The sequence below is a fragment of the Gobio gobio genome, assembly GCF_949357685.1.
Source record: "Gobio gobio genome assembly, chromosome: 13".
Classification (NCBI taxonomy): Eukaryota; Metazoa; Chordata; class Actinopteri; order Cypriniformes; family Gobionidae; genus Gobio; species Gobio gobio.
The window spans coordinates 1,814,017-1,828,796 of NC_137106.1; the positions used below are offsets into that span (position 1 = coordinate 1,814,017).

The 14,780-nt window shown below is 36.4% G+C and overlaps 1 protein-coding gene across 1 annotated transcript in view; it reads right to left on the reverse strand.

The window, feature by feature from the left end:
- Nucleotides 1-14,780, reverse strand: part of LOC307136190 (ryanodine receptor 3-like) — a 307,469-nt gene that overhangs the window by 96,909 nt on the left and 195,780 nt on the right. The gene's annotated exons all lie outside the window — the stretch shown is intronic.

Consider the following 14,780-nt stretch of genomic DNA (forward strand, 5'->3'; position numbering starts at 1 on the left):
GAGGTCGCCTGTTCAAAGCAAAGGCGTAGTTTGATGACGGCACGTTTGAGCGCAGAATCTTGGGTCATGTGGTCTTCAGCTCAGAATCGGGACAGGACTCGGGCAGAAATCATGTTAATGATGTGATTATTAACGTTACTGTAGTGAAGCAGAGCAGGAGCGAGTGTTGTGGAGCGATTGTTAAAGGGTTAGTTCACCCAAAAATGTAAATTGTGTCATTAATGACTGAGCCTCATGTGGTTGGACACCCGTCAGACCTCCGTTCATCTTCAGACACAAATGAAGATATTTTAGTGTAAATCTGATGCTCTGAAAGGCCTCCATTGGCTCAACTTTACACTCTCAAGACCCTTAAAAGACACTAAAGACTAAAGTTACAAAGTCCATCTCACTACAGCGGCTCTACAATAACTTTATGAAGACGAGAATAGTTTTTGTGCGCAAAAAAACCCTGAATAACGACTTATATAGTGATGACGATTTCAAAACATGGCATCATGCTGCTGAGCCGCTGATTCGACTCACTGATTCATAACGCTCTGAACCGCTGATTCGACTCACTGATTCATAACGCTGCAAACCGCTGAATCGACTCACTGATTCATAACGCTCTGAACCGCTGATTCAACTCACTGATTCATAACGCTCCAAACTGCTGATTCGACTCACTGATTCATAACGCTCCAAACTGCTGATTCGACTCACTGATTCATAACGCTCTGAACCGCTGATTCGACTCACTGATTCATAACGCTCCAAACCGCTGAATTGACTCACTGATTCATAACGCTCTGAACCGCTGAATTGACTCACTGATTCATAACGCTCCAAACCGCTGAATCGACTCACTGATTCATAACGCTTCGAAGCTTCATGATGCCGTGTTTTGAAATCGTCATCACTATATAAGTCGTTATTTAGGGTTTTTTTGCGCACAGAAACTATTCTCCTCTTCATAAAGTTATTGTAGAGCCGCTGTAGTGAGATGGACTTTGTAACTTTAGTCTTTAGTGTCTTTTAAGGGTCTTGAGAGTGTAAAGTTGAGCCAATGGAGGCCTTTCAGAGCATCAGATTTACACTAAAATATCTTCATTTGTGTCTGAAGATGAACGGAGGTCTGACGGGTGTCCAACCACATGAGGCTCAGTCATTAATGACACAATTTACAGTTTTGGGTGAACTAACCCTTTAATAAGATGAACGCCAAAATTACAAAAAAAATAAAAAAATTAATAACGATTCCAGGTAGGAACCGGTTCTCGATGCCCAATACTAACAATATTGCTAGCAAACATTCTAGAGCACTCTTTAGTTCCTACTAAATTGTGACATGGCGAGCCTTTTCACTTGCTTATTAATCTAGTGTTGATGGTCATTAAATACTGTCCTGCAGATCGGCTGAGGATGGGAACCGATGATGGTGAATTTAATTTTTACTGTAACTGTAATCATAGCCGCGAGCGAGATGATTGACAGGCCGATAGCGGAGGCACAAGCGCAAGATCACTTTTGTTAATAACAAAAAAACACAAACCACAAACTGAGGGTTCCCCGTTTTAAAGGGGAATTCCAAATATCTTTATTTATTTGTTATAATTCAAGTATAGCTATTTTATGTCATCCGTCTAAAAGTTTAATATACGCAAGTTTTTTATTGTTGTATTTTCATTAAAAATGGGCTAATAACGAACAAAAAAATAAACATTCGTTTGAAAGTAATTAAAGAGGAAATTGTGAGTTAAGCAATATCATATGAGCAAGAGTGCTATTTTCCAGAGTAGCCGATATCAGCACGACTGCACAATGCCATATTCATTTTATACAACAGTTCAATAAACAACAAGTTGTCATTTTTTACAGTTTTGCTCTATTTTTCCAACAAAAATAGATTCAAACAAAGTATAGGTTTCGTTCTCGAATAATTCACCGTTTTGGAACAGTCGGTTATGAATAAGTTAAATGATTCTAGAGTCCAATCACGCTAAAGTTTTATAGTTTCAAAGGCCTGGAATAATTAACACATAATTAACAATAATTTCACATTTACATTACATTTCACATTTCTACAATTAAAATATTATATTTAGAACATAAATCTAAAAATCTCATTACATTATTTAGGCAATTGTAATTAGTGTAAGTGGATTTTGTTGATACTGATTTCATGTAATTCTATAGCAGCCATAGTGTATCGTGGTAAATAGTGTACTTACTTAAAAAGATGGTCAACAATATGTAACGTTACTTTGTAAGAGGTGTGCCCTAAAAAGTGAGCATGTAATTTTGAGAACACCAAGGAAAGAGCGCGATCTTTAGTCTGTTTGGATACTTCAAACTCAGTTTGCACAGCCAGTTTGGTTGACCTGTTTAGCCGTTAGTAACGTGCGTTTGGTCCGACTCATAGCGCGTGATTTACCATATAAGCGCGCGTTCTTAACGTTAGGCGTCAGGACGCCCACTCACGATATTCCATTATTATCCAAAATTCTATTATGGAATCTTATGAGGGCGCCTACTCTAGCCTGTCAGTCCTCTAAAAGGTTATATAATATTGAGGAAATACAGAAATTATTTAGAAACGCACAACAGCAGCTACATATAGAAAATACTAAAAAACAATTTTTTTGTTTTGTTATACCATCGTTTTAGCGCCCCTATGCGCCGCATATAGAGCATACCCACTTTTATATAGAGCATACCCACTTTTATATAGCGCATACCCACTTTTATATAGAGCATACCCACTTTTATATAGCACATACCCACTTTTATATAGCGCATACCCACTTTTATATAGAGCATACCCACTTTTATATAGAGCATACCCACTTTTATATAGCGCATACCCACTTTTATATAGAGCATACCCACTTTTATATAGAGCATACCCACTTTTATATAGCGCATACCCACTTTTATATAGAGCATACCCACTTTTATATAGCGCATACCCACTTTTATATAGAGCATACCCACTTTTATATAGAGCATACCCACTTTTATATTGAGCATACCCACTTTTATATAGCGCATACCCACTTTTATATAGCGCATACCCACTTTTATATTGAGCATACCCACTTTTATATAGCGCATACCCACTTTTATATAGCGCATACCCACTTTTATATAGTGCATACCCACTTTTATATAGCGCATACCCACTTTTATATAGCGCATACCCACTTTTATATAGCGCATACCCACTTTTATATAGAGCATACCCACTTTTATATAGCGCATACCCACTTTTATATAGAGCATACCCACTTTTATATAGAGCATACCCACTTTTATATAGAGCATACCCACTTTTATATTGAGCATACCCACTTTTATATAGCGCATACCCACTTTTATATAGCGCATACCCACTTTTATATTGAGCATACCCACTTTTATATAGCGCATACCCACTTTTATATAGCGCATACCCACTTTTATATAGTGCATACCCACTTTTATATAGCGCATACCCACTTTTATATAGCGCATACCCACTTTTATATAGCGCATACCCACTTTTATATAGAGCATACCCACTTTTATATAGAGCATACCCACTTTTATATAGAGCATACCCACTTTTATATAGCGCATACCCACTTTTATATAGAGCATACCCACTTTTATATAGAGCATACCCACTTTTATATTGAGCATACCCACTTTTATATAGCGCATACCCACTTTTATATAGCGCATACCCACTTTTATATAGTGCATACCCACTTTTATATAGCGCATACCCACTTTTATATAGCGCATACCCACTTTTATATAGCGCATACCCACTTTTATATAGCGCATACCCACTTTTATATAGAGCATACCCACTTTTATATAGCGCATACCCACTTTTATATAGAGCATACCCACTTTTATATAGCGCATACCCACTTTTATATTGAGCATACCCACTTTTATATAGCGCATACCCACTTTTATATAGCGCATACCCACTTTTATATAGTGCATACCCACTTTTATATAGCGCATACCCACTTTTATATAGCGCATACCCACTTTTATATAGCGCATACCCACTTTTATATAGCGCATACCCACTTTTATATAGAGCATACCCACTTTTATATAGCGCATACCCACTTTTATATAGAGCATACCCACTTTTATATAGCGCATACCCACTTTTATATAGAGCATACCCACTTTTATATAGCGCATACCCACTTTTATATAGAGCATACCCACTTTTATATAGCGCATACCCACTTTTATATAGCGCATACCCACTTTTATATAGAGCATACCCACTTTTATATAGCGCATACCCACTTTTATATAGCGCATACCCACTTTTATATAGCGCATACCCACTTTTATATAGAGCATACCCACTTTTATATAGCGCATACCCACTTTTATATAGAGCATACCCACTTTTATATAGAGCATACCCACTTTTATATAGAGCATACCCACTTTTATATAGCGCATACCCACTTTTATATAGAGCATACCCACTTTTATATAGCGCATACCCACTTTTATATAGAGCATACCCACTTTTATATAGCGCATACCCACTTTTATATAGCAAATACCCACTTTTATATAGCGCATACCCACTTTTATATAGCGCATACCCACTTTTATATAGAGCATACCCACTTTTATATAGCGCATACCCACTTTTATATAGCGCATACCCACTTTTATATAGCGCATACCCACTTTTATATAGCGCATACCCACTTTTATATAGAGCATACCCACTTTTATATAGAGCATACCCACTTTTATATAGAGCATACCCACTTTTATATAGAGCATACCCACTTTTATATAGCGCATACCCACTTTTATATAGCGCATACCCACTTTTATATAGCGCATACCCACTTTTATATAGCGCATACCCACTTTTATATAGAGCATACCCACTTTTATATAGCGCATACCCACTTTTATATAGAGCATACCCACTTTTATATAGCGCATACCCACTTTTATATAGAGCATACCCACTTTTATATAGCGCATACCCACTTTTATATAGAGCATACCCACTTTTATATAGCGCATACCCACTTTTATATAGCGCATACCCACTTTTATATAGAGCATACCCACTTTTATATAGAGCATACCCACTTTTATATAGAGCATACCCACTTTTATATAGCGCATACCCACTTTTATATAGAGCATACCCACTTTTATATAGCGCATACCCACTTTTATATAGCGCATACCCACTTTTATATAGCGCATACCCACTTTTATATAGCGCATACCCACTTTTATATAGCGCATACCCACTTTTATATAGAGCATACCCACTTTTATATAGCGCATACCCACTTTTATATAGAGCATACCCACTTTTATATAGCGCATACCCACTTTTATATAGAGCATACCCACTTTTATATAGCGCATACCCACTTTTATATAGCGCATACCCACTTTTATATAGAGCATACCCACTTTTATATAGCGCATACCCACTTTTATATAGCGCATACCCACTTTTATATAGCGCATACCCACTTTTATATAGAGCATACCCACTTTTATATAGCGCATACCCACTTTTATATAGAGCATACCCACTTTTATATAGCGCATACCCACTTTTATATAGAGCATACCCACTTTTATATAGCGCATACCCACTTTTATATAGAGCATACCCACTTTTATATAGCGCATACCCACTTTTATATAGCGCATACCCACTTTTATATAGAGCATACCCACTTTTATATAGCGCATACCCACTTTTATATAGCGCATACCCACTTTTATATAGCGCATACAGCATACCCACTTTTATATAGAGCATTCCCACTTTTATATAGAGCATACCCACTTTTATATAGCGCATACCCACTTTTATATAGAGCATACCCACTTTTATATAGAGCATACCCACTTTTATATAGAGCATACCCACTTTTATATAGCGCATACCCACTTTTATATAGAGCATACCCACTTTTATATAGAGCATACCCACTTTTATATAGAGCATACCCACTTTTATATAGCGCATACCCACTTTTATATAGAGCATACCCACTTTTATATAGCGCATACCCACTTTTATATAGAGCATACCCACTTTTATATAGCGCATACCCACTTTTATATAGAGCATACCCACTTTTATATAGCGCATACCCACTTTTATATAGCGCATACCCACTTTTATATAGCGCATACAGCATACCCACTTTTATATAGAGCATACCCACTTTTATATAGAGCATACCCACTTTTATATAGAGCATACCCACTTTTATATAGCGCATACCCACTTTTATATAGCGCATACAGCATACCCACTTTTATATAGAGCATACCCACTTTTATATAGAGCATACCCACTTTTATATAGAGCATACCCACTTTTATATAGAGCATACCCACTTTTATATAGCGCATACCCACTTTTATATAGCGCATACCCACTTTTATATAGAGCATACCCACTTTTATACAGCGCATACCCACTTTTATATAGCGTATACCCACTTTTTATATAGCGCATACCCACTTTTATATAGAGCATACCCACTTTTATATAGCGCATACCCACTTTTATATAGAGCATACCCACTTTTATATAGAGCATACCCACTTTTATATAGCGCATACCCACTTTTATATAGCGCATACTGCATACCCACTTTTATATAGAGCATACCCACTTTTATATAGCGCATACCCACTTTTATATAGCGCATACCCACTTTTATATAGAGCATACCCACTTTTATATAGCGCATACCCACTTTTATATAGAGCATACCCACTTTTATATAGAGCATACCCACTTTTATATAGAGCATACACACTTTTATATAGCGCATACCCACTTTTATATAGAGCATACCCACTTTTATATAGCGCATACCCACTTTTATATAGAGCATACCCACTTTTATATAGAGCATACCCACTTTTATATAGCGCATACCCACTTTTATATAGCGCATACCTACTTTTATATAGCAAATACCCACTTTTATATAGCACATACCCACTTTTATATAGCGCATACCCACTTTTATATAGAGCATACCCACTTTTATATAGCGCATACCCACTTTTATATAGCGCATACCCACTTTTATATAGCGCATACCCACTTTTATATAGAGCATACCCACTTTTATATAGCGCATAACCACTTTTATATAGCGCATACCCACTTTTATATAGCGCATATCCACTTTTATATAGAGCATACCCACTTTTATATAGCGCATACCCACTTTTATATAGCAAATACCCACTTTTATATAGCGCATACCCACTTTTATATAGCGCATACCCACTTTTATATAGCGCATACCCACTTTTATATAGAGCATACCCACTTTTATATAGCGCATACCCACTTTTATATAGCGCATACCCACTTTTATATAGAGCATACCCACTTTTATATAGCGCATACCCACTTTTATATAGCGCATATCCACTTTTATATAGAGCATACCCACTTTTTTATAGCGCATACCCACTTTTATATAGCAAATACCCACTTTTATATAGCGCATACCCACTTTTATATAGCGCATACCCACTTTTATATAGCGCATACCCACTTTTATATAGAGCATACCCACTTTTATATAGCGCATACCCACTTTTATATAGCGCATACCCACTTTTATATAGAGCATACCCACTTTTATATAGCGCATAACCACTTTTATATAGAGCATACCCACTTTTATATAGCGCATACCCACTTTTATATAGCGCATACCCACTTTTATATAGAGCATACCCACTTTTATATAGCGCATACCCACTTTTATATAGCGCATACCCACTTTTATATAGAGCATACCCACTTTTATATAGAGCATACCCACTTTTATATAGAGCATACCCACTTTTATATAGCGCATACCCACTTTTATATAGAGCATACCCACTTTTATATAGCGCATACCCACTTTTATATAGAGCATACCCACTTTTATATAGAGCATACCCACTTTTATATAGCGCATACCCACTTTTATATAGCGCATACCCACTTTTATATAGTGCATACCCACTTTTATATAGCGCATACCCACTTTTATATAGCGCATACCCACTTTTATATAGCGCATACCCACTTTTATATAGAGCATACCCACTTTTATATAGCGCATAACCACTTTTATATAGCGCATACCCACTTTTATATAGCGCATACCCACTTTTATATAGCAAATACCCACTTTTATATAGCACATACCCACTTTTATATAGAGCATACCCACTTTTATATAGCGCATAACCACTTTTATATAGCGCATACCCACTTTTATATAGAGCATACCCACTTTTATATAGCGCATACCCACTTTTATATAGAGCATACCCACTTTTATATAGCGCATACCCACTTTTATATAGCGCATACCCACTTTTATATAGCGCATACCCACTTTTATATAGAGCATATCCACTTTTATATAGAGCATACCCACTTTTATATAGAGCATACCCACTTTTATATAGCGCATACCCACTTTTATATAGAGCATACCCACTTTTATATAGCGCATACCCACTTTTATATAGAGCATACCCACTTTTATATAGAGCATACCCACTTTTATATAGCGCATACCCACTTTTATATAGAGCATACCCACTTTTATATAGAGCATACCCACTTTTATATAGCGCATACCCACTTTTATATAGAGCATACCCACTTTTATATAGAGCATACCCACTTTTATATAGAGCATACCCACTTTTATATAGCGCATACCCACTTTTATATAGCGCATACCCACTTTTATATAGCGCATATACCCACTTTTATATAGCGCATATACCCACTTTTATATAGCACATACCCACTTTTATATAGCGCATATACCCACTTTTATATAGCGCATACCCACTTTTATATAGCACATACCCACTTTTATATAGCGCATATACCCACTTTTATATAGCGCATACCCACTTTTATATAGAGCATACCCACTTTTATATAGCGCATACCCACTTTTATATAGCACATACCCACTTTTATATAGCGCATATACCCACTTTTATATAACGCATACCCACTTTTATATAGCACATACCCACTTTTATATAGAGCATACCCACTTTTATATAACGCATACCCACTTTTATATAGCACATACCCACTTTTATATAGCGCATACCCACTTTTATATAGAGCATACCCACTTTTATATAGCGCATACCCACTTTTATATTGAGCATACCCACTTTTATATAGAGCATACCCACTTTTATATAGCGCATACCCACTTTTATATAGCGCATACCCACTTTTATATAGAGCATACCCACTTTTATATAGCGCATACCCACTTTTATATAGAGCATACCCACTTTTATATAGCGCATACCCACTTTTATATAACGCATACCCACTTTTATATAGCACATACCCACTTTTATATAGAGCATACCCACTTTTATATAACGCATACCCACTTTTATATAGCACATACCCACTTTTATATAGCGCATACCCACTTTTATATAGAGCATACCCACTTTTATATAGCGCATACCCACTTTTATATTGAGCATACCCACTTTTATATAGCGCATACCCACTTTTATATAGAGCATACCCACTTTTATATAGCGCATATACCCACTTTTATATAGCACATACCCACTTTTATATAGCGCATACCCACTTTTATATAGCACATACCCACTTTTATATAGCGCATACCCACTTTTATATAGCGCATACCCACTTTTATATAGCACATACCCACTTTTATATAGCGCATACCCACTTTTATATAGCACATACCCACTTTTATATAGAGCATACCCACTTTTATATAGAGCATACCCACTTTTATATAGCGCATATCCACTTTTATATAGCGCATACCCACTTTTATATAGCGCATACCCACTTTTATATAGCGCATACCCACTTTTATATAGCACATACCCACTTTTATATAGCACATACCCACTTTTATATAGCACATACCCACTTTTATATAGCGCATACCCACTTTTATATAGCGCATACCCACTTTTATATAGCGCATACCCACTTTTATACCACTTTTATATAGAGCATACCCACTTTTATATAGCGCATACCCACTTTTATATAGCGCATACCCACTTTTATATAGAGCATACCCACTTTTATATAGCACATACCCACTTTTATATAGCGCATACCCACTTTTATATAGAGCATACCCACTTTTATATAGCGCATACCCACTTTTATATAGCACATAGCCACTTTTATATAGAGCATACCCACTTTTATATAGCGCATACCCACTTTTATATAGCGCATACCCACTTTTATATAGCACATACCCACTTTTATATAGCGCATACCCACTTTTATATAGCGCATACCCACTTTTATATAGCGCATATCCACTTTTATATAGCGCATACCCACTTTTATATAGCGCATATCCACTTTTATATAGAGCATACCCACTTTTATATAGCGCATACCCACTTTTATATAGCGCATACCCACTTTTATATAGCGCATATCCACTTTTATATAGAGCATACCCACTTTTATATAGCAAATACCCACTTTTATATAGCAAATACCCACTTTTATATAGCGCATACCCACTTTTATATAGCGCATACCCACTTTTATATAGCGCATATCCACTTTTATATAGAGCATACCCACTTTTATATAGCAAATACCCACTTTTATATAGCGCATACCCACTTTTATATAGCACATACCCACTTTTTGCGCCACTGCTTGTTCACACTGCAGTGAGAGTAAAGCGCTTCCGCAGAATAAAACCGTAAACTAACGCAGATATGATGTCATCGACAGGCCACGCCCTCACACGTCCCGGTTCCTCGGGTAAAAGAGCATCTCGCTGTTTAAAAAATCGGACACATTTGGGATATTGTAAGTACTCTGAACAAAATCTATAACACTGGCCAAGAGGTGTTTGGATATTATACTGAGAAAATCTTACATAGTGCAGCTTTAATATTTCACATTTCCTGTGAGAGTTATTTAATGACTGAAACGAAAGCTATACAAGTTGTGTTAATATAGCTTTGCTTTAATAAACGCATGCATTTAAAGGTCAATGTTCATGATGTGGCATTTGTTCTCCTATGAAAACAAATCTGACAGTGATGGAGTGAGGGAAGATTAATCACGAGGATATTAGTGTGTGAGATTAGTGTGTGAGATTAGTGTGTGAGATTAGTGTGTGATATTAATGTGTGAGATTAGTGTGTGAGATTAGTGTGTGATATTAGTGTGTGATATTAATGTGTGAGATTAGTGTGTGAGATTAGTGTGTGACAGCTGGTTTAGTGTGTGTTCATGAGGGGGACGTGCAGAGAAAAGTGTGAGACTAATAGAGAGAGATACTTCACATTAAAGTCAACATGAGACACTCGTTCACTTCTGTCATCGGGGTTGGGTTCAGTACGATTTTTAAAAAATTATGAAATATTATTAAAATGTAGATCAGCTGTTCTCTATGTGAATATACAGTAAAGTGTCATTTATTCCTGTGATCAAATCATCATTACTCCAGTCTTCAGAGTCACATGACCCTTTGGAAACGGATACATGTATTTCTCAGGATCCTCTGATGAAGGTTCTAAAAGAACATCATTGATATGAAATATAATCTTTTGTAACGTTATAAATGTCACTTTTGATACATTTAATGCGTCTGTGTAATAAGAATTAGTTTGTTTAAAAAGAACTCTGATTTTTGTTTTATTTATGCAAGAAACTTGCCTTCATTAATCCGTCCATTCTAAGCAAATTCTTCCATTCTGACTAAATATAATGAAAACAAACACTTTTAAAGGTGCAGTGTGTAATATTTAAGATGACAGAAACACAATAACTGTGTTCTCAGTGGTGTATTAAGAGTGTTGTGTGTTTATGATCTTAGAATGAGCCGTTTCTCTATACACACACCGCAGGTCCCTTACAGTGAAGACGCCATTTTGTGCCGCCATGTCGTCCTAAAGGGACAAACTTCTCTACAGAGCGCTAGCTACTCTCTGATGCACTTTATGATGATAGATGCACTTTTATGATGGAGAGATGCACTTTTATGATGGAGAGATGCACTTTTATGACGGATAGATGCACTTTTATGACGGATAGATGCACTTTTATGATGGAGAGGTGCACTTTTATGACGGATGGATGCACTTTTATGATGATAGATGCACTTTTATGATGGATAGATGCACTTTTATGATGGAGAGATGCACTTTTATGATGGAGAGATGCACTTTTATGATGGATAGATGCACTTTTATGATGGATAGATGCACTTTTATGATGGAGAGATGCACTTTTATGATGATAGATGCACTTTTATGATGGAGAGATGCACTTTTATGATGATAGATGCACTTTTATGACGGATAGATGCACTTTTATGATGGATGGATGCACTTTTATGATGGATAGATGCACTTTTATGATGGATGGATGCACTTTTATGACGGATGGATGCACTTTTATGACGGATGGATGCACTTTTATGATGGATAGATGCACTTTTATGATGGATAGATGCACTTTTATGACGGATGGATGCACTTTTATGACGGATGGATGCACTTTTATGAGGGATAGATGCACTTTTATGACGGATAGATGCACTTTTATGATGGATAGATGCACTTTTATGACGGATAGATGCACTTTTATGACGGACAGATGCACTTTTATGATGGATGGATGCACTTATATGATGGATAGATGCACTTTTATGATGGATGGATGCACTTTTATGACGGATAGATGAACTTTTATGATGGATGGATGCACTTATATGATGGATAGATGCACTTTTATGATGGATGGATGCACTTATATGATGGATAGATGCACTTTTATGATGGATGGATGCACTTTTATGACGGATAGATGCACTTTTATGACGGACAGATGCACTTTTATGATGGATGGATGCACTTATATGATGGATAGATGCACTTTTATGATGGATGGATGCACTTTTATGACGGATAGATGCACTTTTATGACGGATAGATGCACTTTTATGATGGATGGATGCACTTATATGATGGATAGATGCACTTTTATGATGGATGGATGCACTTTTATGACGGATAGATGCACTTTTATGATGGATGGATGCACTTTTATGACGGATGGATGCACTTTTATGACGGATGGATGCACTTTTATGAGGGATAGATGCACTTTTATGATGGATAGATGCACTTTTATGATGGATAGATGCACTTTTATGACGGATAGATGCACTTTTATGACGGATGGATGCACTTTTATGATGGAGAGATGCACTTTTATGATGGAGAGATGCACTTTTATGATGATAGATGCACTTTTATGATGGAGAGATGCACTTTTATGACGGATGGATGCACTTTTATGACGGATAGATGCACTTTTATGATGGATAGATGCACTTTTATGATGGATAGATGCACTTTTATGACGGATAGATGCACTTTTATGACGGATGGATGCACTTTTATGACGGATGGATGCACTTTTATGAGGGATAGATGCACTTTTATGATGGATAGATGCACTTTTATGATGGATAGATGCACTTTTATGATGATAGATGCACTTTTATGATGGAGAGATGCACTTTTATGATGATAGATGCACTTTTATGATGGAGAGATGCACTTTTATGATGGATAGATGCACTTTTATGATGGATAGATGCACTTTTATGACGGATAGATGCACTTTTATGATGGATAGATGCACTTTTATGACGGATAGATGCACTTTTATGATGGATGGATGCACTTTTATGATGGATGGATGCACTTTTATGACGGATAGATGCACTTTTATGATGGATGGATGCACTTTTATGACGGATGGATGCACTTTTATGACGGATGGATGCACTTTTATGAGGGATAGATGCACTTTTATGATGGATAGATGCACTTTTATGACGGATAGATGCACTTTTATGATGGATAGATGCACTTTTATGACGGATAGATGCACTTTTATGATGGATGGATGCACTTTTATGATGGATGGATGCACTTTTATGACGGATAGATGCACTTTTATGATGGATGGATGCACTTTTATGACGGATGGATGCACTTTTATGACGGATGGATGCACTTTTATGAGGGATAGATGCACTTTTATGATGGATAGATGCACTTTTATGACGGATGGATGCACTTTTATGACGGATGGATGCACTTTTATGAGGGATAGATGCACTTTTATGATGGATAGATGCACTTTTATGATGGATAGATGCACTTTTATGACGGATAGATGCACTTTTAAGATGGATAGATGCACTTTTATGATGGATGGATGCACTTATATGATGGATAGATGCACTTTTATGATGGATGGATGCACTTATATGATGGATAGATGCACTTTTATGATGGATAGATGCACTTTTATGACGGATGGATGCACTTTTATGACGGATGGATGCACTTTTATGACGGATGGATGCACTTTTATGAGGGATAGATGCACTTTTATGATGGATAGATGCACTTTTATGACGGATAGATGCACTTTTATGACGGATAGATGCACTTTTATGATGGATAGATGCACTTTTATGATGGATAGATGCACTTTTATGACGGATGGATGCACTTTTATGATGGATAGATGCACTTTTATGATGGATAGATGCACTTTTATGACGGATGGATGCACTTTTATGATGGAGAGATGCACTTTTATGATGGATAGATGCACTTTTATGACGGATGGATGCACTTTTATGAGGGATAGA